We start from the raw sequence: 27,483 nt of genomic DNA, 5'->3' as shown, positions 1-27,483 counted from the left end.
ATTGTAGATTTTTCCATGAAACATTCAATACTTTACATAACATATTTCTATCTTTTATCAGTACATGCAGAGGAATTACTTGCATTTTCTTTTTTAAGAAGAAAAGTTATAATCAGTTTATTTTAGATATGTTACTATAAATGCTGTATTTTCTGCTTGTCACTGCTCTCGATTGGATAGAAACACAATTAGTGAAAGGAATATGTGCAGCAGGTTTTTCACACTTTACAAATGGTTACAAAGTGATAATTAACAATGTGCTAAATACTAGGTGATAATGCTCAACAGAATAAGGTGAAAATTAATTCTTTGAGATTCGATATCACTGGAATGGTTCATTTCCTTAAAAGCCATTGAAACAGATGAAAATTGACAGTCTCTAGTTCTGAGGTACATAATACTCTATCATCAACTCAATTGTGTTGAACCACTCCTAGTCATTACCATCATCTTTCATTCATGCTTCTGCTCATTCGACAAACATTTATTGAATATCAATGTTATGTCTGTGATAGATGCTGAGGATAAAGCAGCAAACAACAGACACATGGTCTCTGCCCTCATGGGAATTTTATTATATCAATTCTTATCACTTTTAGCATCACTGTTATCTTCAATATCATTCTCCTCATCCTAATCCTATAATCATCATCATCATCATCACCACTTACTCTAGAGACAAACTCTCTATTAATGGGTGAATTAAGAGATAAAGATTAGGAGGCTGTTATATATGACAGTGCACTCTTGCCCTTTTCTCCCCATGCTCATTTACAGTATATGTTTAAAATGTCATCTCACAAACCCTTCTCTGATCACCCCATTTAAAGTAGACCAAACCCCCAATTATTTTACATCACTTGAACTTGGAATATGGTGGACACTCAAATCGTATTTCCTGAATGAATGTATAAAGTAATAGAGATGTTTGTTTTCTCCCCATGCCTTTAATGGCCACACATAGCAAGAAATAGTCACTAAAGGTACCAGCCCACAAACTCAGGAATAGCTCCAGTGTTTTACCTGCAAACAACTGCTTTGCCCCATCACTGTCAGCATCCCGTTAACTTTACAATTTTGCATCTTGAAACACCCTTGCTCTATTTCAGACTGGTTATCTTACTCCGATGGTGTTTGTCTGGCATGTATTAACCCTCTACAAATAATTACCTAGACGTTATTAGCAGCGATAATTCACCTGGTCAGGCCTGGGCCCCTACAAGTTAGATGTGGAAAAACGGACAACACCACACATAATACTGGCCAGAATCATGAAGACTTAAATTACAGTGATAATAGTGGGAATTGGAAAAGGGATATAAATCCAAAAGACAAGATAGGACATCACCTATACTGACAGAAGAAGAGAACACTGGGACCTGTTTTACATAAAGTTCTTCATGATATTCAGGCACCACCTGAAAGTGGGGAGCTGCTCAAGACCTTAAAATTTTCTGTTCCCTCAATCTTGAAAGAGCTTCCTCCAGATTACCGTTAGTGTCTCTGTCCTTTATCTAGTTCAGGTCTCTCCTCAACTATCACCTTCCAGAGAGGGATGCCTTGAACATCTTCCAGAGATGGGATGCCTTGAACACCTTCCAGAGAGGGATGCCTTGTTTCAAATTGGGTAAATTGTACTGATCTGCTTTCAAGTTTGCTGGTTCCTTTATATGTCATCTCCACTCTACTACTGAGCCCATTTGGTTAATTTTTTTGTTATCTCTGTTATTGTATTTTTCACTTCTGTAACTTTTATTTGATCTTTTTAATATAACATTTATTTCTTTGCTATAATTTTTTTCTATTTTTTCATTTGTTTCAAGAAATTTGTAATTGCTTATTATAACACTTTTGTAAAAGAAGCTTTAAAATCCTTGTTGGATAATTCCAATATTGGATTCATTTTGGCATTAGCATTAATTTACTATCATTTCTCATATAAATGATTTTCTTGGTTCTTGGTATGAAGGGTGATTTTTTATAGTATTCTCAACATTGTGTCTGTTAAATTTAGCAACTCATTGCCCTATTTAACTCTTTTTTTCTTTAACTCTTTATTTTAGCAGGTAGTCACCATGTTTAGGTTTATCACACAAGTCTTGGCCTGCATTTGTGGACTGTGGTTCCAACGGCACTTTAATTTCCAGAGCCTTGTTTGGTTGGGTGTTTTTTTGTTTTTGTTTTATTCTTAGTTTATTAGGTATCAGCAGGGCTCCTACCATAGATACAAATGGGATTTCCCCATCTTGGGCTGCTGGGTACCTTTTCATGGGGGAGGGATGTGGTAGGAAGCCCTTAGCAGTTTCCCCCTCCCTCAGCTGCCTGGTTGCCTCTGAAGGGACAGGGGCTCTCAGACCCTCTGAGTCAAAAAGCATTTCTAAAACAGGCAGCTTGCTACTGCTAGCTCCTTCATGCTGATTCTGCGTATGCACTCCAGTACCTCTGAAGAGGAGTGAAGTTTTCTATTTCTAGCCACTTGCTGTGGTTGTGTCATCCATTGCTTATGTCCCACCTCCAATGTCTCTGGATGATGTTGAGGGGCTGAACTGAGGGGAGAAAAGACAGTCTCAGGACTGTGTGGACAAAGAGACTCCCAAATGGAATTTCCTTTTCTGACTAGATCCCTTCAGCCTATTCTATCTTCCTGCCTCAGTATTTCTCAGTGGGAAAGTAGAGTCTTAGGCCCTGCAGTATAGGAGAGTGCTTTCTCTGGACACTTACTGTTGTCAGAGCTCCTTGTAGATCTGCCTTGCTGGTCATGTTTGTGTTGAGTTCTTCTGATATTGTCGTAAGTACTCTGCTAGATCCAGGAGAGGGAGGAATTTACTGGGGACACCTTCTATGGCTTGCCTGGGGGTCAGAAAATTTCAGGGCTTAGTAGGCTTCTTCTGTTGGGGTGGGGCAAAATTAAAATGCCTGTTCTTCCAGTCCTGGGGTCCCAAACCAGCTCGGCTCCTTCTTACCATATTTTCAGAGTTCTCCTATTGTTGTTGCCTGTGTTATTTCCAGGGTTTATATTGTGTTTAGCAGAGAGCAGAAAGATACAGGTTTATGCCATCCTGTCTGAATAGGAAGTTCCAAAAATATCCATTTTTATTCTTAAAATAAAGATGGATATTACTTTTCCTTATTAACAGTGACAGAAACTCAGGTACAAAAACATATTCTATTTGTTCAAGGTCATGAAGTAATAAGCAAAAGGCAGTAGAGGTAATAAGCTTGATCTATCTACTAAAGGGCAATTTTTTTTCTTTTCCACGTCCTCTTTTTCTTTGTACATGTAAACTGAGTAATAAACAACAACAAAGAGCAAGTTCTAAGAAACTATTCTTCACCTAATATCATTTATCTGAGGGGGTAAAAAAACTATGTAATTAGAAGTGTTCATTAAGTTGTGCCATGGCAAACAGAGGCAAAGGCAGTAAATGTAAAACGAAGGCTTTCCAAGAAATGCCAAGCAAAGGCAATGAGGACAACTGTAAAGTATACAGGATTAAAGAAAAGCAGCATTTTGAAGGTCAGGTATTGTCTTGGCAAAATGACTGGCTCAGTTCTGTTGCTAGTTCCTTGGCAGCCCCCTGTCCAAATGTGTTTTCAAGAAGACTAGCACCCCAAACAAGAGAGGCACATTTGGCCTGGGAGATTGCCAGAGAGCAAGGACAGCTGAGTTGATTTTACGCTATCATTTTGGAAAGAGTAAAAAAAAAAAAGAGTTGATTTTAGGCTATCATTTTGGAAAGAGTAAAAATGGCTGTTTCTTTGTCTTTCTCTGCTAGATATTTCAGATGCTGGCAGGAGGGCAGTCTGGAACTGACAACACCAGCTGTAATTACTGAGGAGGCACTCTGTAAGAATATGCTGTGTTTTGTTTTGTTGTCTTCAAATACCAAAGGCAAATAATGAAGTGTTTACGAGAAGTGAAAGATCATCCCTCACTCCTTTTCATGTTGATGAATTCCAGCATAAGTAAAAGAGATAATCCAAGCTATGGAGTAAACATGAATGAGTTCCAAATACAGGCCCCAGATAAATGGAGGGACAGAGGAAGGATGTGGGAGTACAGGGACAGGGAAATACCTGGGGTGGCCCACTGGGGATGGGGAAGCCCGATTTCAGAACTTCCTCTTCTCCTGGTGTGTGAGAGATGAAATACAGAAGCAATTTTGTATCTCTTTAATTTTTTTTTTTCTTAATGAAAAGGAAATTTTTAGAAAATGACATGGAGATATTGACTTGCAGTGTTTTATCTTATTAGCTTCCAAGAATGGGATGGGTGCCTGCCAATATGACAGAAAGTGCTTAGTTATCCTTTCCTTCCTAAAACTAGGATTTGACACAAACTCTTTTCTCGCAAGGCAAATATGTCTAACAGACAGTGTTTTTGCTCCAAGGCAATTATCTGTCTGGTGAAAAACAAAACAAAACAAAACAAAAAAACATGGGATCTGTAGAGGGAAGGAGAGGACATCTAATATTTATTGAACGCTTACTGTGTACTAGACACTGTACCTACAACATTTCCCTGAACTGACACTATTTTGCAATGGGATCACCCAATTATCTAATGAGCAAATATCAACTCAAAGAGTTGTCCAAAGTCATAACTAGTAAGTGGTAGAGCTAAGATCTGAATCAGGACTTTCATTCAATATTCTTATTCATATTGAATAAATTTTTATTCCTATTGAAAAAAATTATTATTCATTTAAAATATTGAATGGAAACTGTTTTCTATTTTATTGCAGAAATCACAGAGCTTTTAATATGCCAATATGAACTAAATATATCATAAAAAGGAAAAAAAAATTAAAAACTTTTTGTTTACCAACAAAAAGTGATCTGACTTTGGGACATTCCCCCCCAGAAGCACCTATGGTTCCTGGAATCAATGATGGAACAAATTTTGGGAAATGTTGGTCTAGGTGATTAGTATTATAGGAGACTCAATCACCAATTCCAGCTCACCCAACTATTTCCTTTCTGAAAATGTTCTCATGTTTTTAGGATGCTTTAGGGTTTTAAAAACACATTCACTTCCATCTGTTTATTTTCATTTCACAAAAATCAGCAGAGACTAGAATGCTTAGCCTCACTTTGGAGATAGGGTAGTCATCTCAAGAAAGCTGAAATCCAAGGTCACAGTGTTCTTTTTCAGGAAGTCTTTCCCAACTTATCACAGAAGACATTATTTTCTTCAGTTTTATTCATCATATTATCCATGTTCTCACTCAACAACTCTGGTAGATTGGAGACAACAGAAAAAACTGGAGACCCAGAGACTTGTATTTGTCACGGCTCTGCCATTCCCTACCTCTTTGATTCTTAGAATTTATACATTGTAGTATGTGGAAGTAATAAATACCCTTTGAGTAGTTTTGAGAATGTAATGAAACAAAACATGAAAAGTCTGAAGAAAGTACTAAAAAGATATTAGTACCTCTCCCCATTCTGCCTTTTTCTTCTCATGTTTACAGATGGCTCCCACATGGCCCATGGCTTTGCACACCTCTAAGATATTTAAGATCACATGGATGTTTATCCACTATAGTTTACTGACTATCACAATTGGCTCAGCACTAATTTGAGAAGAAGGTGGTGGCAGTGATAGTGTTTTTGACAATTATTAATTTTAAAAGAACACAAAAGCAGGGGACTTAAAGAGGAGAAATAAATGGATTGAAGGTTTCATAACTTGAGACAAAATATTTAATTAAGTCCAGCACTACATTCTTTGAATGCAACTATTCAGAAACTACAATTGATATATTTTTATCTTTCTCTCTGCTGGTTCCTTCCCCAATACTTTCTCCCCCACCCCATCCCCCAGTCTTTCTCTCTCAATTCTAAGAGAAGTTTGAGTCTTACTATCACAGGTGAGATCACTCATTAACTACATCAGGATTTTATTTGTACCTGAGGAGTTGTAATTTCACCTCACAATCCCCCAACTTTTCCCCTATACATCTCAATAAAGAAACTGTAGACTACATACTTCCTAATTCAATTACAATCTAAATACCAGATAGAATATCTAATAATAACCTGTGTATTATTTAATAAAGTTTATCTATAATAATATCAGTAATAAAATATAGCAGCTATCAGTTATTAAACACCTACTATGTATATTACTGTGTGCAAGTGCTTTAATACAAATATCTGTAATTCTTTTTCTTTTTTAATTAATTTTTATTGGAATATGGTTGCTTTACAATGTTGTGTTAGCCTCCACTGCACAACAAAATGAATCAGCCATACACATACAGATATCCCCTCCCTTTTGGACTTCCCTCCCATTTAGGTTACCACAGTGTACTAGGTGAGGTTCCCTGTACTATACAGCATGTTCCCATCAGTTGTCCACTTCATACATAGTATCAATAACGTATATGTGTCAATCCCAGCTTCCCAATTCCTCCCACCCCACCCCTTTCCCTCTTGGTATCCGTACATCTGTTCTCTACATCTGTGTGTCTACATCTGCTTTGCAACTAAGATCATCTACACCATTTTTCTAGATTCCACATATATGTGTTATTATACAATATTTGCTTTCCTCTGTCTGACTTACTTCACTCTGTATGACACTCTCTAGGTCCATCCACATCTCTATAAATGACCCAATTTCATTCCTTTTTATGGCTGACAAATACCTGTAATTCTTAAGGAAAGCAGGAAAGGTAAATCCTATTGTCCCTTTTTATGCTTAAAGTAAGAAAGACTGAGAGAATAAGTGAACTAGACTGAAAAGTCAAAGTTATGGGGGCCAAATTCGGATCTGTATGATACGATGCCTGTGCCTTTCGTTCCATCCCATCTGGCAACACCCTTGATCACTAGGAGTCAACCTGAATTATGCCAAATTGTATTTACATAATTGATAGGACATAGACCTTCCTCTGAGCAGTGTCTCTCATTACAGACTTAAGAAAAGGGTGGTAAAATAGTGGTTGAATTAAAATACTATTGGGAGTGTCCACAATTGTTTTAAAAACTGGTTAATCAACTGATCACTTAATGGATTGGGGTGTCAATCCCAGTGGATTGGGATCCCAATTGGAATCCAGCTACACTGTTTGCTGATAACAAGGCAAAGACTACAGTTAGGGCCTTTGTCTGCCTTTGTCTCAATGTCAAGACAAGGGTTATAGCTAACGGAGTCAAAGAAAGAACTTTAATAATTTTGGTTTGACCAAAATTGTGGATTTTATAATTAAATCAAGTTTAATTATAAATTAAATAGCTTATATAATCATAAAGTAAAATTGATGCATTTTTATAAATTAAATTAAATTTTGATAAACTCGATAATGTCTAACACTTTGTTACTCAGGGTTAGTCCACTGCAGTAAATGAGTCAAACAGGGAGTCTTTATTAGGACTATCTCCTTATAATTTCACAAGCCTTCTTTGATGACTTGCTTTGTTGCTGGCACTGTGCTAGTCATGAGGCTACACCTGCCCTATGGAGCTTATAGACACTACTGAGTGCTGTTGTGAACACAAACGAGACCAAGATTATAAAAAATAGCATTATTTATACTTGGAGATACGCTCTATAAATGGGAGGCCAGTAGGACACTTGGCAATTTTTGAAATCTTTGTATGTCAGGGCTAAAAGAGATTGTGTCCATCATGAAGTTCAACCGATTGAATTTCACGAGAGCATCTGCAGCCCATAAAAAGTAGAGGCCTTAGTTGTGCAGACCCTGTGAGCCAATGGTCATGGCAGGGCCCTAAGATCCCCTTCCTGTGTGTCAGATCCTCTTCTGAAGTGTTGCTGGGCTCAGAGGAGAGAATGGTCATATTGGGCTGAGTTGGTCACCAGGTCAGCTGATGTGTGAGCCACTGTGGACAGGGCAAGGGAAGGGCCCAGAGACTGGAGACCATGCCAGAGAATAAAGATGGGACTGCGTTTTTAGACTTTAGAGTTTGCTTCAGAACTCATCATCTTGATTTGCTTTTCCTGCCTTCTGTCTCTCCGCTTTGCACTGACCCTAAAATCAAACAAATTAAGAGAAAACTACTTTGCTTCGCTTCCCTTTTCTTTCCTTCTTTCTCTTTAGATGTCTTTTGCCTGCTGTATCCCTCTTTCTCTCTTTATGCTTATTTGAAAACAATAACAACAAAGACAGATAGGTAGATAGAGATAACCTATATAGATCTAGATCTAAATTTATCTATTCACCTATCTACATTTGTTATTGTTTTTAAACAAAATGGAAAACTGGAAGAGTAGCATTTAAAGAGAGAAGGTAGGGGTGTGAAGGTTTTAACTTTGTTTACACTTATTTTTTTTAATGAGAGTTAACATTACATTTACAAAGAGAAAGGCTATTGATACTGGTACTCCTAGACTGTTAGTCCTCAGGCAACTCACTTAATCTTTATAAGCCTCAGTTTACACATCTTCCAAATAGAATACTTAGCATTTGCCTGGCATGCAGTTGGCACTCACTAACCATCTATTGGGCGTAGTTTCACACAGAGAGAACAAATAATGAAAGATGTCCCTTTGCTGGACTAGGGATGCACCAAGATGTGACTTGGAGGATATGGGAATGCACCTTGAACCCCCAATATTAAAGCCATTGTCCATTTATAACATTTGAAATAAAAGTAATAATCATTCACCTTTTGTATGAGATCATCAAAGATATTATTGGAAGCACAAATATGTTTTTGGTTCCAGGAACATTTTAATGTACATCAGGCATTGACTTAATTATAGTCTCTAAGAGAGAAAAGGATCTTTATCTACACCAAAATTATCTATTAAAAAAGGAAAGTAAAATACATCCAGTGAGGCCTGCTAACTTGCTCAAGGCCAGACATTACTCAGTGACAAAACCAAAAACAGATTGTATAACTGTACACTCCGTTATACAGACTAGAAAGCATGACACCATTACCTCACAAGACAGAACTAGAACATAAATAACCACAGTGATAATTAATAGCTAATACTTATTGAGCACTAACAATATACTAGATGCTATCTTAAGTGATTTATGTGTAAAAGCTCATTCAATATTTATAAAACCTCATAAAATAGATACTGTTTTGTCCCTATATTACTACAGATCAAATAATCTAGAGATTCCTCCACATTAAATTTATCTAATTGATTCCAGGTTGTAAATTGAATCCATGTTGACAATTTTTAGCTAGTTATCTAAAAAATAATATTGGTTTCATTTGGTAATAAGAAAATTAGTAATTATGGTTTTAACCTTTTTAAAAAGTTCTAATTATTTTTTGGCCAACTAACTCTATTTATAAACACATCTTCTATTAGCAGATTTCTAATTTATTTATTTCTAATTACAATGATAATATGCAACATTTGCTGTTAAGCTCTGTGGGTCTGAGCCAAATGGATTTTAAGTATAGACAGACAAAGGAGAAGAGTTGGAGCATTCGCCATTTTTATTATTGAACTCTGAAAACAATTTCAGAATGCTGAACAGCATTCCGTTGGAAAATTAATTTTGAATGGGAATGGCATTCTGCCTTTGATTACATGGTTGATTATTTTTAATGTATATGGCATGACTGCCATTCACAATAATTACCTGTCAAAGATTTCTGCCTTATTCTATATTCCATTTTTGCCATCCAGATGTACCTATTACTATTTTTAACATAATATGCCTATATGTATATATGTATATGAGACATACAATCAGGAAATACTGTATTGACTAAAGAGCTCTCTAAGTGGACAAATTTATCTGTGTTAATATCAAATCATGTCACATTTTATTTACAGATAATAGGACATGGATGGATGCTTATTTCAGTAAAAAGTAGATTATATTTCAATGTGGTTATTGGTAGTGAAGATGTTAATAGGTAGCGTAACATGGGGGATTTTACATGACTTGGAAAATGTATGTGACATGAGGAAAAGTTAATTTCAGCCTTGCCTCATTAATCGGATCTGCCGCCAGCTAAAAACTGTCACCTAAGTATATTGTTCCTTCCGCTGTGTGGTACTGATGAAGATACTGACTTACAAAACAGAAGTAATTGGGCTTGGTGCTAGGAGGAGGGGGAAGGAGAAAGTACAAGAACAAATGTGTTTATAGCTGACCTTTCGGAAGAACTGCCCAAGACACCTTGAGGTGGCACCTGTCATTGCTAATGGAGACTGTGGATTCAAGACTGTTCAAACAGTCCTGCATGTGAACTTCTGGGAACTGAAATTAACTGCACTAGTTCTTTCATGAAGGCATTCATATCAAAGCCGGCAAAACAGAGGGAATGTCAGGCAAGTCCTGGGTCTATGTGAAATAAATACTGGGGAGTGGAAATACAGTATGGGGTATGTAGCTGTATTATTACTTCAAAGGCTTTAAAGGTACAAACATTACAAAAGGCATATAACTCAAGAGCAGAAAATGTGCTATGGTACTACTGATGGAACAGTTTACATGGAGCACTTTCATATACATGATTTTAATTGTTTCTTCCTCAAAATGGGGAGGTAAATATGATGACTTGCAATTCATAAACAGGGTACTGATTTCATAGACTGTAAGCTACACTCCTTACATCACATAGCTGGTATTTGCATAAAAATGAATTCAAGGATTTGAACTCCAAAAACCCTACTTTTTTCAAAGGACAGGTTTCAAACAACTTTACTGAGGTATAATTTTCATGCAATAAAATTCATACATTCCAAGTGCATAGTCCAATGAGTTTGGCAAATACAAGCATAATATAACAACACCATAATCAATATTTACAACATTTCCAGTTACTCAAAAAGTTTTCTTAGTCTCTTTGCAGGCAGTCCCCCCACCCCCGAAGTCTTGGCTCTCAGTAATTGTGATGTGTTTTCTGCCCCTGAATGTATGCATTTTAGACTGTCATATGAATGGAACTATAGAGAAGTAGTCTTTTATAGATTCTTTTGCTCAGAACAATGTTTAAAGAGATTTGTCCATGTTGTTGCATGTATCAGTGTTTGGTTTATTTTTATTGCTGAGAAGCCATTGTCTGTATGCCATTTGTCCATGAACCAGCTTATGGACATTTGGGTTGTTTCTAGTTTGGGCTATTATAACTAATGCTATTATGAACAATCATGTGTATGTGCTTGTGTGGACATGTATTTTCATTTTTCTTGGGCAAATACCTAGAAATGTTGGAACATATGGTAAGTATGTAGAACTCAAGTCCTTGACTTCCTATCATTCTTTTTATCTACTATAATCTTTAAATTTTTTAAGATATAAATTTCCCAATAAACACTGCTTAAGCTCTATCTCCTACATTTTTATAACATGTATATTTATTTTCATTTGATTTGACTTCTTGTCTAATGTCCCAAGTGAAATCTCTATTTGTTAAATTTCCAAATATTTGGGATTTTTTTCCTGGTATCACTTTTTTATTGAGCTACTGCTATTAATATTCATATACAAGTTTATGTGTAGATATGTGTTTTAATTTTTCTTGGAATGGAATTGCAGGGACATATGATAATTCTGTGTGTAACTTTTTAAAGAAACTTCCACACTATTTCCCGAAGTTGCTGTATCATTTTACATTCCCACAGTGTATGAATGTTCTGATTTCTTCACATCCTTGAAACATGTGAGTATCCATCTTTTTTATTATAACCATTGTAGTTGTACCTCATTGTGGTTTTGATTTACATTTCCTGATGACTAATGATGTTGAGTATATTTTCATATGCTTATTGGCCACTTGTATATCTTATTTGGGTATATATCTATTCAGGTAACATATTTTTAATATTATTTTATTAAAGTATTAGAGACTTCACCAATTCTCTCCTCTAGTGTTTTCATCTATTTTAAAATTTATTGATATTTGAGATGCATAAAACATGAAATTTCAAACACAAAGCTTCTGCTGTATGTAATACTGCTAGAGGTTTTTACTCTACAAATTCAGGGTAATAAAAAATTGAACCACATGTAATTTATATCAAATTTTCAATCAACCAATCAATCACTCAATCTATCAGTTACTCTCTATCGATCTATCATTCAATATATTTACTTTATATGAGAATAATTAGTATATTTCTCGTAAAAGAGAATTTCCATTTAAGCAGGTATTGACCAGAACTTACGATTTTGTATTATAATGTTTTGAATAATTTAATATTTCACAGACCAGGTTCAGGATCCACACATTTCAAACCTTCTTTCTCCCCCAGTGTCCACATACTTTGCATTCTGGGATTCATAACATACATTCAAATTAGTATATGACATCTATCCTTGCACATTTGCACTGTGATGTCAGGTGAGTCAGCAAAGTTTGGTTTAGTAGTATTCTTAGAAACTCATCCTATAATGGAAGGCCAGAACTAACTAACTGATATTCAGACATGAAGGTAAATCATATAACTATATTTTATTTAAATACAAATTAAGTACATTCTCAATTCAATTTCCCCTTAGCTGGATGACAACACAGCCCACAGCTACTCTAATGCCACCTGACATGAGATAAAGTGTGGTTAAGGGCAAGTCAGAATAGAAAGAAAAGTGGTTTTAATCAGTTGTGGCCAAAATATTTTCATTTTTGAAAATTTTGCTAAATTCTATGACCATGTGATAATCTTGCACAAAGATACTGACACAGATATCATATCATATTATATACATAGCCTATGAATCCTAGCACTGGAAGTATGTGGGCAGTGAAGGAGCAATCTAGTCTCTATGGAGACTTATTAAAGACTAGAATTTTTTATTTTTACTTTTGACTCCGAGCAATGAAAACAGTTTCTAAAATATTATGCAGGCCCAGATAAACAATTAGTTTGGTTAATTTTATATTTTAATTAAAAGAGCTCAAAGATAAGGGCCTATTGCTAGCAGAGAGCCAGAGAGAAACAATATACTTCTCACTGAATAGTTTTCTATTATCATTACCAGAAATAAAGTACAAAAATTATATTCATTTAATATTTAGTATACGCCAACCAAATTATTAGGTGACTCTACATGCACAGTCATATTTGATCTCACAACTTTGTGAATGTTAACATTGTTGTTATTGCTATTTTAATCATCATTATTTTAGTATTTCAACTATGTGCTGAAGAAAATGACAGGCAAAGAGGTGAAAGAATTTGCCCTATGTCACCTAGTTAGCATGCCACGGAACAAGAATTATGAACATTTCTCACTTACAAACACATAGTCAGAAGGGGGTAGAGTAAAAACTATTTTTTTCATTTTTAATGTAAAAGATACCAACAATGGATAAGTGGATAAGGAAGATATACAATAGAAGACTACTCATCCTTAAAAAAGAATGAAATCTTGCCATTTGTGACAACATGGATGGACTTTGAGGGTATTACGCTAAGTAAAATAAGTCAGACAGAGAAAGACAAATACCCTAAGATTTAACTTATATGTGAAATCTAAAAAGCAAAACAAAACAAAAAAAACAAAACTCATAGATACAGAAAACAGATTACTGGTTGCCAGAGGGAAGGGAGGTTGGGGGTGGACAAAATGAGTGAACGGGATCAAGAAGTAAAAACCTGCGGTTATAAAATAGGTCAGTCATAGTGATGCATTGTAAAACACGGTGATAATAATCAATACTATTGTAATATAAATTTGAAAGTTGCTAAGAATTAATTCTTAAAATTTCTCATCACAAAAATAACCTTGTAACTCTATATTATAATGGTTAACTACACTTATTGTGGTGACCATTTCATAATGGATATACCTGAAACTAATATAATGTATGTCAATTATACTTCAATAAAAAAAGTACCAAATATTAATTAAAATACCTGCATTTTAACAAATAATTATAGTAAGAAATTCCATGTAACTATCATTTAAGTTAAGAAATCAGTTATTGTTACCATAACAGGAACCCCTTATATACTCTTAACTGATAGGAGCCTCATCACTTTCCTGAAAAAGTAAACCCTGTAATGACTTTCGTGATAACCATTTAATTTTTTTCTTTAACCAGTAAACAACATAATTTGGATCTATATTATCTATAAACAATATAATATATATTGATCTAAACAATATAGTATATCTTTTCCTATTTTGAACTTAATGTAAGTAGAATCTTAATACATTTATTTTATATACTTTCTTTCCTCTTGCCAATCTAAAGTAAATGAGATTATTCTTTTGTTAGAGGTAGCTAGATTTAGTCACTTCCAGTGTTATATGAACATAGAAAATTTTATATGAATATACAAAAATTTATCCATACATTCTACAGCTGATGAACCTTTGTCCTGGATTTTGGCTTTTACAGTAAAGTATTCCTGTACATGTATCCTGTTGTACATGTGCAAAGGTTTCTCAAAGGGACATGCTTAGGAGTGACAGGTCACCTATGACTCATCATCGTAACTTCTTCAGTATTACTAGATCATGCCAAATTCTTCCAACATGGTTGTGAGTGATGGCAACTGTTCTTCCTTCCTCCTTCTCTGCCTTCTTCCCTTCTTTCTTCCTCCCTTTATTCTTTCTCCACAGAATACAATTTCCCATTACCATGTTTTATAACTGCACCACCTATTATTTGAGGAGCTCTTCTTCTTCACAGGGTCCTCTTAGTAATCTCCACCCAACAACTGGATAGAGTACAGAACACAGCATAGGTCAGTTAAATTATTTTTTTCTCCAGTGAGGTAGAACTGTTGTCTTTTGGATTGCAAGCCCAAAGCTTATAGACATACGGATGTGGCAGACCTCCTCTCAACCACATGGAGGGGTCCTTTATGCAGCAGAAGAAAATGATCTCAACAGAAGCATAAACAAAGGGAGAAAAAGAAATGGATGGAGATGGGTCAGAATCCTAAGCTCCAGTCCTTGATATCCTATTATGTCCAGGTTTTACTTTGTATCCAGAAAGTTGAAAGCAGTCTTTAAATAACATTTTTAGCTTACAGAACACCAAGGAGGCTTGGTGACACTGTGGTATAAAATGTGGAACTACACTTCATAATGCAAGAAACTCTGAGGCAAGTTGATAGGAAAAAAAGTATATTCAGAGTGGAAATGTGAGCTCTTCTAGAAATTTCCAATATACATTGTTATGCTAATGTGAGTTACACCTCTGACACTTGAAACAGATAGAAAACCCTGACTAGTACATACAGTGTCAAATCTATTGTATAAGTGCAACAAGATTGATATAATGTGCATCTCTTGAACATCTGCCACATGTTTCCATGAGACCAAAAGCATTCTCTGTGAGATTAAAACTGGACAGGACAGGACAATCCCCTTTTGAGAGGAATACCTCTCTTGGAAGTCCCTTGAGTGATATTCAAGAGAGAACTGCAGGCCATTTCACACTTACTCATGCTTTACAAATTACCCAAGGAAGACTAAATGTAGAACCCATGTTCTATATTACAACTAGAGGAGACTCACATTATGCATGGAAGCAACATAATTTAGAACACTGGGAAACACTCTAGGTATCAAACAGGAGGGGTGATATTGACAATCTGGACCATTTCAAAATAACAGTGATCAGAACAGTGAATGTGCACACACAGACATCATATGAGAAACAGTTGGGAGAACTGAGGATTGGTACCCTAGAAAAAACCTAGGAAGCAGGTGATTTTCTAATATCTAAAAACTACAGAAGGGACAGTGTATAACTTAATTGGGTGCACTAGAACTAGTGCATAGAAGAAACAAGAGGTAGGCCCCTATCATTGCTTATGCCTGGACTACTGCAAGGTTCCCATGACCTTATCCTTAACATAGCCTTTGATGTGATTTTTAAACATACATTGAACATACACCTAGCTCTTACGGTGACTCTTTAAACATACAACAAATAGGATCATATATGTATAGTGGTAGCCTCCTGCAGGACATATACCCTGGAGCAAGACTACCTGGCTCTGCTAAATTGTGTGACCTTGAATACATTTTTTTTAGATCTCTTTCTGCCTTAGTTTCTTCAGATGATTTTTACAAGAACTGATTTACTACAAATAAGGTTCTTATGAAAATGCCTGACATTTATTAAATATTCAATAAATGTTATTTCTTCTTCCTCAACCTTCCCCTCCTCTTCTTCTTACTATTATTATTATTACCATTATTTCACTCTACTGTTTTAAACTTCTGAGATTACTCTAATCATCTATAAGTTGGGTACCAAAGCCCTTACACACTATCCTTGATATATGACTTCTGACTCTCTCTCTAGTCAAATATTTCTCTGCCACCTGTCCCATTTTATACCTAATTTATACACCACTTGCAGTTACTCTGAAATCCTTTGTTATCTCATGCAAGCACATCTTTGCACATGCTGGGTTGTTCCACCTTTATGGTTCACCATTCTGCTGCACACAGATTAGCCATTATTATTATTATTTTTATTAAATCTCCAATGGAAAAATGAACCCCACCATCAAATGTGTTAAATTAATATCTGATACAAAATTCTACTATTGTATATATTACAATGTTCAGTATTTGTTGGCTTTTATGTCCTTTCCAAGAGGATTGCAAGCCCTTAAAAGAAAAGGATGATGTCTCTGTTATGTAGGACAATGTCTGACCCATTGATGCACTTACCAAATTCAGTGCTTGTTGAACTGAGAAAAGCTCCATATTGAAGAAAAAAAAAATCTCACAAATAGAAGTTTACATCATTAGAATAGATTCCTCACAAAGAATCCCTGACACCTTATCATCCTTCTATCTGAAGTCAAATGTCACTTCCATTTGTCCATCTCTGACCACCCATTCAATAATTTATCCCACCATGTATTATTTTCTATTTCAGACATAGTTTTCTTTCACAATACTTAGATCTCTTTGAAACTATTCACTAATATATGTGTTTACTTGGCTGGAGATTATTTTTATATGTTTGTTTTGTTTTTGTCTTTCTACATCATTGTAAGCTACATACAAAGCAGGAAACATTCTTGATTATGTCCCTCATTCCTCAGTCAGGTCTGACTATTAATAGACATTCAATGATCAGTGTGGAATGTAAAACTGAATATTAGTATACATAGTCAAGAACAAACTGAACTATTTGTCAAGAATATTTACTGAAATATAAATATAGAACTTAATTCATCAAAAGAGTGAGAATTTGGGCTATATGTTCCCTAAGTCTGAAATTTTTCTTCACGCATCCTAGAATCACCCCCACTGAATCCCAGCACCACAGAGTATGTGAGAAAGATCACACTGAAATTTATATTACTCCAACTCCGCCAACCCTACTGTGGCCCCCAATACGTTTCCCTTTTGCCAATTACAGGACTCATCTGTTCTCTTTGTCATTTAGTTATTGAGCTTTTCTTGGCCAAGCGTGCCACACAGGGCCAGCCTAGGCATTAAGCTGGCTGCCTGGCCTTCATTACTTACATCTAATCCATTCCCCAGAAAACACCCCCAGGCCATAAAATGCATCAGTGTGTTGTTTTTATTAGGTCATCTGATTGAGCAGATGCTGATGGCTCTAGAAAAGGAGTGTGTCCTCCTGCCAACCTTAATTTGTTCTGTTTAAGTTACAGGCAGGGCTCATCAATAGTGTTATTTCTGTATTTTAACATGCCATTTCAGACCAGATAGTTATTCCTATATTACAGAATCTAAAAAGTGCAAGGCAATTTCTGAGAGTCACCTAATAACTCTTCTTTAACACGTCACTGGTTCAAAGGTTTCACAGGCATAAACCTCATGTCTTCAGCCCCGTGCCATACACTCCTATCCTCCCCAGACCTTTTCCAAGTGGGGACTGCTGCACACATGTTATCACTGGGTCACCAAGGGGCTTTCATCCTCAAACAACTGTCCAACTGCAAAACAAGCTGGCTTAGGATTTCTGATAACAAGAGATCTCTCTAACCACAGAATCTCATAGTTCCTGGACTAAAGGGGAAAGAAGACTTTTTTTTTTTTTTTTTGCATTGTGACACCCTTATAAGGCTTACATTCTTTCTAATATTTTCAAAATATGGTGTCCCGTCTCTTCCTGAATGACTCCATTGATTTCCCTCTTTTAAGCCTGTTTATTCTTTTTTTTTTTCCTTCAGGACAGAGCTATAAAGACGAAGGCACTCAATTGTCAGCGTTTTATTTTTGTACACTGAGACAAAATCTGCCATCCTTTAACTTCCACTTTACTGTTATGTCTGGCATCTAAGAATATCCTTAGCATTGTCCTTCAAATGATGATAAACAGTTACCCTCACCCCAAATCACTTATTTTTCTACTTATTTCCTCTTTACTCGCTGCTCAGAGATGGTGATCAGACTATTCATAGCTCCATATTGACATGAAAAATACTATTTTTCCTCTCACCGAAGTAGTAGCTATGACTAAGGACACAGGGTAAGTTAACATAATGATGATTAATTTGAAGAAACTGTGGAATTCCCTCTTGTACTGACAGAAAGTCAGAAGACAAGAATGCCTCCCCCATCCTCAGCTGTGCCAGCCTCCTCTAAAACCCACACCGATGCCGCAAGGCTTGGGGCTTATTTTTCACTCCATTTCCCTTTTCCAGAGTTTATTGGAAAGAGGCAGAGTATATAGGCAAGAGGTGGCTGACGTTCAAAAGGATGCCAAGGGAGCAGCAGGGAGAGAAGATAAGGAGCCAACCCAAAAGCACCTCCTATTTTATCCTAGCAGAGAGGGTCAGTGGTCTGAAAGCCTCTAAACAGCTGGCTTTTTCTAGAGGATAAAATATTCCTCAGGATTTAGGCCTTCACAGAGCTGCATCAGTTATTTCAAGCCTCGTACTGAATTAGCTCTTTGTTAATTGGTATCCTAGTGGCTTGAAAAAGTCATATAAATCCAGTGAAATCTGTTTGCAGAGAGCACGCCAAAAAAAAAAAAAAAAAAAAAAAAAAATTCAATGTGGTATGGCTCAAAGCCCCAGAGGATCAATAGGAGTTATCTGGGCAGAGTTTTCATTGTATTTATATTACACAACTTGCTTCGTTCAAGCTGTTGCCTGGTTTCCTTGATCTGACATGTGCGATGGAGGACAAAGCCAAGGTCAAAAACCAAGAGGTAAGCTGCAGGTCCTGAGGCATTTTGCATCTCCGTGACTCGTCTGCAAACCTCAGGAAGACTCTCAGATGGTTCTGAGTCACTGACTCGAATCCAATACTATTTAGCAAGAGAAAATGCTATTTTTATAAAGGTTGTGTGGCAGCACATCTAGGCGGAAACACACTCCCTTTATACGACATGGTCTTTCTTTCATTATTTTAGACTGCAATATGACTTTCCACAATCAGGTCAGATCAATTCATATTGGTTCTCAATTTCCTATCCAAACTCTTGTAGGATGTGATAGACAATGACTATGGGAAGGAGAAAAATGAGAAGTGAAAGCAGCAACTCTAGTGAAAAAGACTCAATGTATTAAATCTTACACATGAAAATGGACAGTAATAAGAGTCAAATGGGCAAAATGGGGCAGAAGAGCTAAGTCTTGATATTTAAGTTCATGACAGATATCAGCCTCAAACTGGCGAGTCTTTAATGATATTTAAGTCTTCAGGTTAATAATGATCATTTTCTCCTTCTGGTACAGTCTTTTTGCTGTGTTGCAAAATATAACTAAACATCTGTTTAAACAAACAAAAAAGATTAAGGGTAACGTTTAAGTAAGGAGAGGATTTGTTCTTATTTTACTTCAAAACCTTACTGTTTTACATTTGTCTCCTGCTCTAGGACCTGCAATGACTTCCATTTACTATGGTTGTGCCATCCAATAGAGCAGTCACAAGTCATGTGTGGCTGATAAGCACTAGAAATGTAGTTGGTAAGACCAAGGAACTGAATTTAGCATCTGATTCTAGTTGACATGTAGGTGTAAAATGCACACTGAATGTCAAAGACTTAATATGAAAAAGAATATATCACACTGACAATGTTTCACAGAGATCACAATTTGAAATGACAATCTATGGGATATACTGAGTTAAGGAAAATAAATTATTAAAATTAATTTTACCTTTTTTTTTTTGCTTTCTAAATGTGGCTATGAGAACATTTAAAATTAGATATGTGGTTTGCATTAAATTTCTGTTGTACAGTGCATCAAGTTTGACCTGCATCTGACTTTCTGAAGCCCTCTAAGACTAGGTACACACTTAAGATACCATTCATTCATTCAGAAAACACTTCAATGAGCATCTATTCCATTCCAGACCATGGGACAATTTCTGGAATTCAGAGAAGAGGTGTAGGTTGGAGATACAGATTTTGGAGCTATTGGCTTATATAATTAAAATCATGGTGGCAATTCACACTGACCAAAGAAAGTGAATAGCAAATAAGGAAGAGAAATGACAATTCAAAACTCTAGAACATAATATGAAATTAATAGAAAAAGTAAGAGGAGTCTCTGAAAGAACATGAGAAGGGATGGCAAGATTTTTAGGACGAGAACTAAACCAAATCTGGAAATTAGGATCTTGAACTAATTACAGAAAAGAATCAGTTTACAGAGGGTAAGATGCTCTGTGCTCTCAACCAATATTTAGCTTGAAATACATGGTGATGATGTAATTGAGGAAAAAGATGGTATAATTTGGAGTAATCCAATTCAATAAGCTTTGTAAAGCATATTTTTTGGTTGTATTTACCAACTTCTGAGATGTATAGCGACTAACAAACATAATCTCTAAGATTTTTTTCTAGTGTAGCCAAGAAGATAGATTAGCACTGAAACAACTATAGCTAGTGAGAGAATAGGACAGCTCCTGGGATAAGAGTACAATCAGACAAAGGAGGGACAATCCCACTGGGAACTCAGAAGAAGTGCTTTCAGGTACAAATGACAATGACTTCAACAGACTGAGGTGAAAGCACACAACTGTTCCGATCCATGGGTTGCATGGATGCATACGGCTTTGAGGTGTAGGCTGATGACAAATCCAGCAAGGCCTTAAGTGTCCTGAAATGGATTGTGGACATCACTTGGACAGAGTATGAGAAATAACCTAATAGGCGAGAAAAGTAAAACCTAAAAACTATTAAAATAACATTTAGCTAATAAGGCTTCCTCCTGGCCACTCCAAGCACTGCTGCAAACATTCAAGATTCACAGTCAATTGTCAGCGGGGAAATAAGAATAAAAACAAGAGTGAACACTGGGGTGGATGTGCAGATCTGCTTAACTAAATAGATGTTGTTGGCTAAAGGAAAATAAAAGCTTGATAGTAGAGAGATATTTTTACTAGGAACAAAGACTGTTATTTGAGGAAATCATTTGGAAATTTTAAATATTAACCCCCTCCCAGAAGCCTGGTCTCAACACCATGAAGACTGATTTACCAACCTGTACAGCAGACCTTTGAGGAAACAAGTAGCCATTGCAGAGCCCTTAATGTTAATGTAGAGGTTGTGATTATTAGCAAGTATTAAAAGCACTGGCTGGCAGCTTGGATGAACAAGAATTAAAGCCACCACAAATAACCAGGGGGAGCTGATGCTTGTTAGTATTCTGGGAGATGTTAGATGCACAGAAAATGGAAGTCTCAACAGTGACTTTTTCAGGCTGCCTAGCAGTAACCTCAGTTCAAAAATGGGGCAGTAGGAGAGGGTCACTGATATTAACTGATCTCCTCCTGTGAGCCTGACATTTTCAAGTGGGTTAACTCATTTAATCCTATGAACTAGGTTTAGTAAAGAATTCTACAGATCAGAAAACTGACTGTCAGGGCTGTAGACACAGGAAGAATTTGAACCTAATCCTGAAACAGTTCCCAAGTTGCTGCATTAGGAGTACATCAGTGCCAATTCATTTTATTTTCTCTTTCTATGAAGAGCTAGAGGAAAAGATGGACATAAACATTTACAATGTATTAAGCACCAACTATACGCAAGGTATCAGTGCTAGCTTCCCTAATATACATAATCCACACAATAACTTTACTGTAAAATGTTGGTTATTTGCCCCTCCCCATCCTTCTATAATGAATTCGGGGATCAGAAAGAATGTATTCAGGAATTATTGAGTTATATGACTTTTCTCTGCTTCCTTCCTTTTGATACTTTGTAATAAAATCAGAATAGGAGGTAGACTGATGTTCTTTAAACATAGCTTTCCCACCACTGCTACACATTAGAATCCGCTGGGGAGCTTTTTAAAGAGCTCTAATGCTAAGACCACACTCCCAAAGATTCTCATTTGATTGGGCTGGGGCAGGGAGGGTTCTATTCAAAATCTCCTTCATTGGTTGTGGGGTGCAGCAGGAATAACTCGATAATGCCAGAGTTACTTTTTTCAAAACGTGAGGATGGTCAAAATCACATTAATAGTGGGAACATATTTTCCTCATTTAGAAGTAGAGTGTATTGTGTTCAGAACAAGAAAAGTCACTCTGTCCAGAATGATCTCTTCCTAAGAATTTCAGGAAGAACCTGACAATAGCCATGGATGGGCAGAGCCTTGCCTGGATGTGCAGGCTCTGAATTACTTCCACCATGCAGTTCTACCCTCTTCAAAGCATGAAGACACAGCAAACCCTACATTATCATTTTCTCAAAGTTGGAGATAGCAGGGCTTATGGGAATAAGGAAGGAAGCATGGTCAGGACTTTTTCTTTCTCAGTTATGAGAAGTTGAGTTTCCTTGGGGAAGAGAAGAAAAATGGTCTTAAATAGGAGTGAATGGAGGAAAAAATGGGGGAAGATTAGGGAGTTAGAGGGAATTAGAAAATGGGGCATAGGGGAGGACCTTCAAGATGGTGGAGCAGTAAGACGTGGAGATCACCTTCCTCCCAACAAATACATCAAAAATACATCTACATGTAGAACAACTCCTACAGAAGACATACTGAATGCTGACAGAAGACCTCAGACTTCCCAAAAGGCAAGATAATCCCCACCTACCTGGGTAGGGCAAAAGAAAAAAGAAAAAACAGAGACAAAAGAATAGGGACGGGACCTGCACCTCTGGGAGGGAGTTCTGAAGGAGGAAAACTTTCCACACACTAGGAAGCCCCTTCACTGGTGGAAACGGGGGGTGGGTCGGGGGGAAGCTTTGGAGTCACAGAGGAGAGCACAGCAACAGGGGTTCAGAGGGCAAAGTGAAGAGATTCCCGCACAGAGGATCGGTGCCAAACAGCACTCACCAGCCTGAAAGGCTTGTCTGCTCACCTGCCAGGGTGGGGGCTGGGAGCTGAGGCTCGGGCTTCGGAGGTCAGATCCCAGGGAGAGAACTGGGGTTGGCTGAGTGAACACAGCCCGAAGGGGGCCAGTACGCCACAGCGAACCGGAAGGGAGCCCAAGAAAAAGTCTGGAACTACCTAAGAATCAAGAGACCATTGTTTCGCAGTGCATGAGGAGAGGCGATTCAAAACACCGCCTAAATGAGCTTCAGAGATGGGCGTCAGCTGTGGCTATCAGCGCAGACACCAGAGACGGGCATGGAACTCTAAGGCTGCTGCTGCAGCCACTAAACATCTTGTGTGCAAGCACAGGTCACTATCCACAACTCCCCACCCGGGAGCCTGTACAGCCAACCACTGCAAGGGTCCCGTGATCCAGGGACAACTTCCCTGGGAGAACACACTGCACGCCTCAGGCTGTTGCAATGTCACACTGGCTTCTGCCGCTGCAGGCTCGCCCTGCATTCCTTACCCCTCCTTCCACCCAGCCTGAGTGAGCCAGAGCCCCTTAATCAGCCACTCCTTTAACTCACTCCTATCTGGGCAAAGAACAGATGCCAGAGGGCGACCTACATGCAGAGGCAAGGCCAAATCCAAAGCTGGACCCCAGGAGCTGTGCAAACAAAGAAGAGAAAGGGAAATTTCTCTGTGCAGCCTCAGGAGGAGTGGATTAAATCTCCACAATCAACTTGATGTTCCCTGCATCTGTGGAATACCTGAATAGACAACGAATTATCCCAAAATTGCAGCGGTGGACTTTGGGAGCAACTGTAGACTTGGGAGTTTGCTGTATGCGACTGATTTGTTTCTGATTTTTATATTTATCTTAGAATAGTTTCTAGCACTTGTGATCATTGGTGGATTTGTTTATTGGTTTGGCTGCTCTCTTTTTTAATAGGTTTTTATTATTTTATTATAATAATATTTCTTTATTTTTTATTTTAAAAACTTTATTTTATATTTTCTTTCTTCCTACTTTTTCTCCCTTTTCTTCTGAGCCGTGTGGCTGACAGGGTCTTGGTGCTCCGGCCGGGTGTCAGGTCTGAGCCTCTGAGGTGGGAGAGCCAAGTTCAGGACATTGGACCACCAGAGATAGCCTGGCCCCACGTAATATCAATCAGTGAGAGCTCTCCCACACATCTCCGTCTCAATGTTAAGACCCAGCTCCAATCAATGACCAGCAAGCTCCAGTGCTGGAAACCGCATGACAAACAACTAGCAAGACAGGAACACAACCCCACCCATTAGCAGAGAGGCTGCCTAAAATCATAATAAGTTCAGAGACATGCCAAAACACACCACCAGATGCAATCCGGCCCACCAGAAAGAAAAGATCCAGCCTCATCCACCAGAACACAGGCACCAGTCCCCTCCACTAGGAAGCCTACACAACCCACTGGACCAAGCCAACCTTACCCACTTGGAGCAGACACCAAAAACAACGGGAACTATAAACCTGCAGCCTGCAAAAAGGTAACCCTGAACACAGTCAGTTAAGCAAAATAAGAAGACAGAGATATACGCAGCAGATGAAGGAGCAAAGTAAAAATGCAACAGACCAAACAAATGAAGAGGAAATAGGCAGTTTACCTGAACAAGAATTCAGAGTAATGATAGTAAAGATGATACAAAATCTTGGAAATAGAATGGAGAAAATACAAGAAATGATTAACAAGGACATAGAAGAACTAAAGAGCAAACAAGCAATGATGAAGAACACAATAAATGAAATTAAAAATTTTCTAGAAGGAATCAATAGCAGAATAACTGAGGCAGAAAAACGGATAATGATCTGGAAGATAAAATAGTGGAAATAACTACCAGAGAGCAGAATAAAGAAAAAAGAATGAAAAGAATTGAGGACAGTCTCAGAGACCTCAGGGACAACACTAAATGAACTCACATTCGAATTATAGGGGTCCCAGAAGAAGAGAAAAAGAAAGGGGACTGAGAAAATATTTGAAAAGATGATGGTTGAAAACTTCTCCTAATATGGGAAAGGATAGTCAATCAAGTCCGGGAAGCGCAGAGAGTTCCATACAGGATAAATCCAGGAAAAACACATCAAGAAACATATTAGTCAAACTATAAAAAGTAAATACAATGAAAAAATATTAAAAGCAGCAAGGGAAAAGCAACAAATAACACACAAGGGACTCCCCATAACATTAACAGCTGATCTTTCAACAGAAACTCTACAAGCCAGAAGGGAGTGGCAAGACATATTTAAAGTGATGAAAGGGAAAAACCTACAACCAACATTACTCTACCCAGCAAAGATCTCATTCAGATCTGACAGAGAAATTAAAACCTTTACAGACCAGCAAAAGCTAACAGAATTCAGCATCACCAAACCAGCTTTACCACAAATGCTAAAGGAACTTCTCCAGGCAGGAAACACAAGAGAAGGAAAAGACCTACAAAAACAAATGCAAAACAACTAAGAAAATGGTAATAGGAACATACATTCCAATATTACCTTAAATGTGAATGGATTAACTGCTCCAACCAAAAGACCCAGGCTGGTTGAATGGATACAAAAAAAAGACACGTATATATGCTGCCTACAATAGACACATTTCAGACCTAGGGATACATACAGACTGAAAGTGAGGGGATGGAAAAAGTTATTCCATGCAAATGGAAATCAAAAGAGAGCTGGAGTAGCAATTCTCATATCAGGCAAAATAGGCTTTAAAATAAAGTCTATTACAAGAGACAAAGAAGGACACTACATAATGATCAAAGTATCAATCCAAGAAGAAGATATAAGAATTGTAAATATTTATGCACCCAACATAGGAGCACCTCAGTACATAAGGCAAATGCTATCAGCCATAAAAGGGGAAATCAACACTAACACAATCATAGTGGGGGCCTTTAACACACCACTTTCACCAATGGACAGATCACTCAAAATGAAAATAAATAAGGAAACACAGGCTTTAAATGACACATTAAACAAGATGGACTTAATTGATATGTCTAGGACACTCCATCCAAAAACAACAGAATACACTTTCTTCTCAAGTGCTCATGGAACATTCTCCAGGACAGATCATATCTTGGGTCATAAATCAAGCCTTGGTAAATTTAAGAAACTTAAAATCGTATCAATTATCTTTCCTGACCACAACACTATGAGACTAGATATCAATTACAGGAAAAAATATGTAAAAAATACAAAGACACAGAGGCTGAACAATACACTATTAAACGACCAAGAGATCACTGAAGAAATCAAAGAGGAAATAAAAAAATATCTAGAAACAATTGACAATGAAAACACGACAACCCAAAACCTATGGATGGAGCAAGAGCAGTTCTAAGAGGGAAGTTTGTAGCTATACAATCCTACCTTAAGGAACAAGAAACATCTCAAATAAACAACCTAACCTTACACCTAAAGCAATTAGAGAAAGAAGAACAAAAAAAGCCCAAAGTTAGCAGAAGGAAAGAAATCATAAAGATAAGATCAGAAGTAAAAATAAATTAAGGAAACGAGAGCAAAGATCAATAAAACTAAAAGCTGGTTCTTTGAGAAGATAAACAGAATTGATAAACCATTAGCCAGACTCATCAAGAAAAAAAGGGAGAAGACTCAAATCAAAAGAATTAGAAACGAAAAAGGAGAAGTAACAACTGACACTGCAGAAATACAAAGGATCATGAGAGGTTACTGCCAGCAAGCATATGCCAATAAAAGGGACAATCTGGAAGAAATTCTTAGAGAAGCACAACCTTCCGAGACTGAACCAGGAAGAAATACAAAATATAAACAGACCAATCACAAGCACTGAAATTGAAACTGTGATTTAAAATCTTCCAACAAACAGAAGCCCAGGACCAGATGGCTTCACAGGCGAATTCTACCAAACATTTAGAGAAGAGCTAATACCTATCCTTCTCAAACTCTTCCAAAATAGAGCAGAGGGAGGAACACTCCCAAACTCATTCTACGAAGCCACCATCACCCTGATACCAAAACAGACAAAGCTGTCACCAAAAAAGGCCAATATCATGATGAACATACATGCAAAAATCCTCAACAAAATACTAGCAAACAGAATCCAACAGCACATTAAAAGGATCATACACCATGATCAACTAGGGTTTATCCCAGGAATGCAAGGATTCTTCAATATATGCAAATCAATGTGATAAACCATATTAAAAAATTGAAGGAGAAAAAACATATGATAATCTCAATAGATGCAGAAAAAGCTTTTGGCAAAATTCAACACCCATTTATGATAAAATCCCTCCAGAAAGTAGGCATAGAGGGAACTTACCTCAACATATTAAAGGCCATATATGAC

General features: G+C 37.1%; 1 pseudogene; it reads right to left on the bottom strand.

Annotated features, from left to right (window-relative positions):
- The window catches only part of LOC101327944 (eukaryotic translation initiation factor 4 gamma 2 pseudogene), a 46,733-nt pseudogene extending 27,653 nt beyond the window's left edge, over positions 1-19,080 (bottom strand).
- Positions 19,081-27,483: the final 8,403 nt, after the last annotated feature.

Source organism: Tursiops truncatus, chromosome 19, assembly GCF_011762595.2.
Source record: "Tursiops truncatus isolate mTurTru1 chromosome 19, mTurTru1.mat.Y, whole genome shotgun sequence".
Classification (NCBI taxonomy): domain Eukaryota; kingdom Metazoa; phylum Chordata; class Mammalia; order Artiodactyla; family Delphinidae; genus Tursiops; species Tursiops truncatus.
The sequence above is the reverse complement of the archived record's forward strand: the minus strand, read 5'-3'. Positions and strand labels throughout refer to the sequence as shown.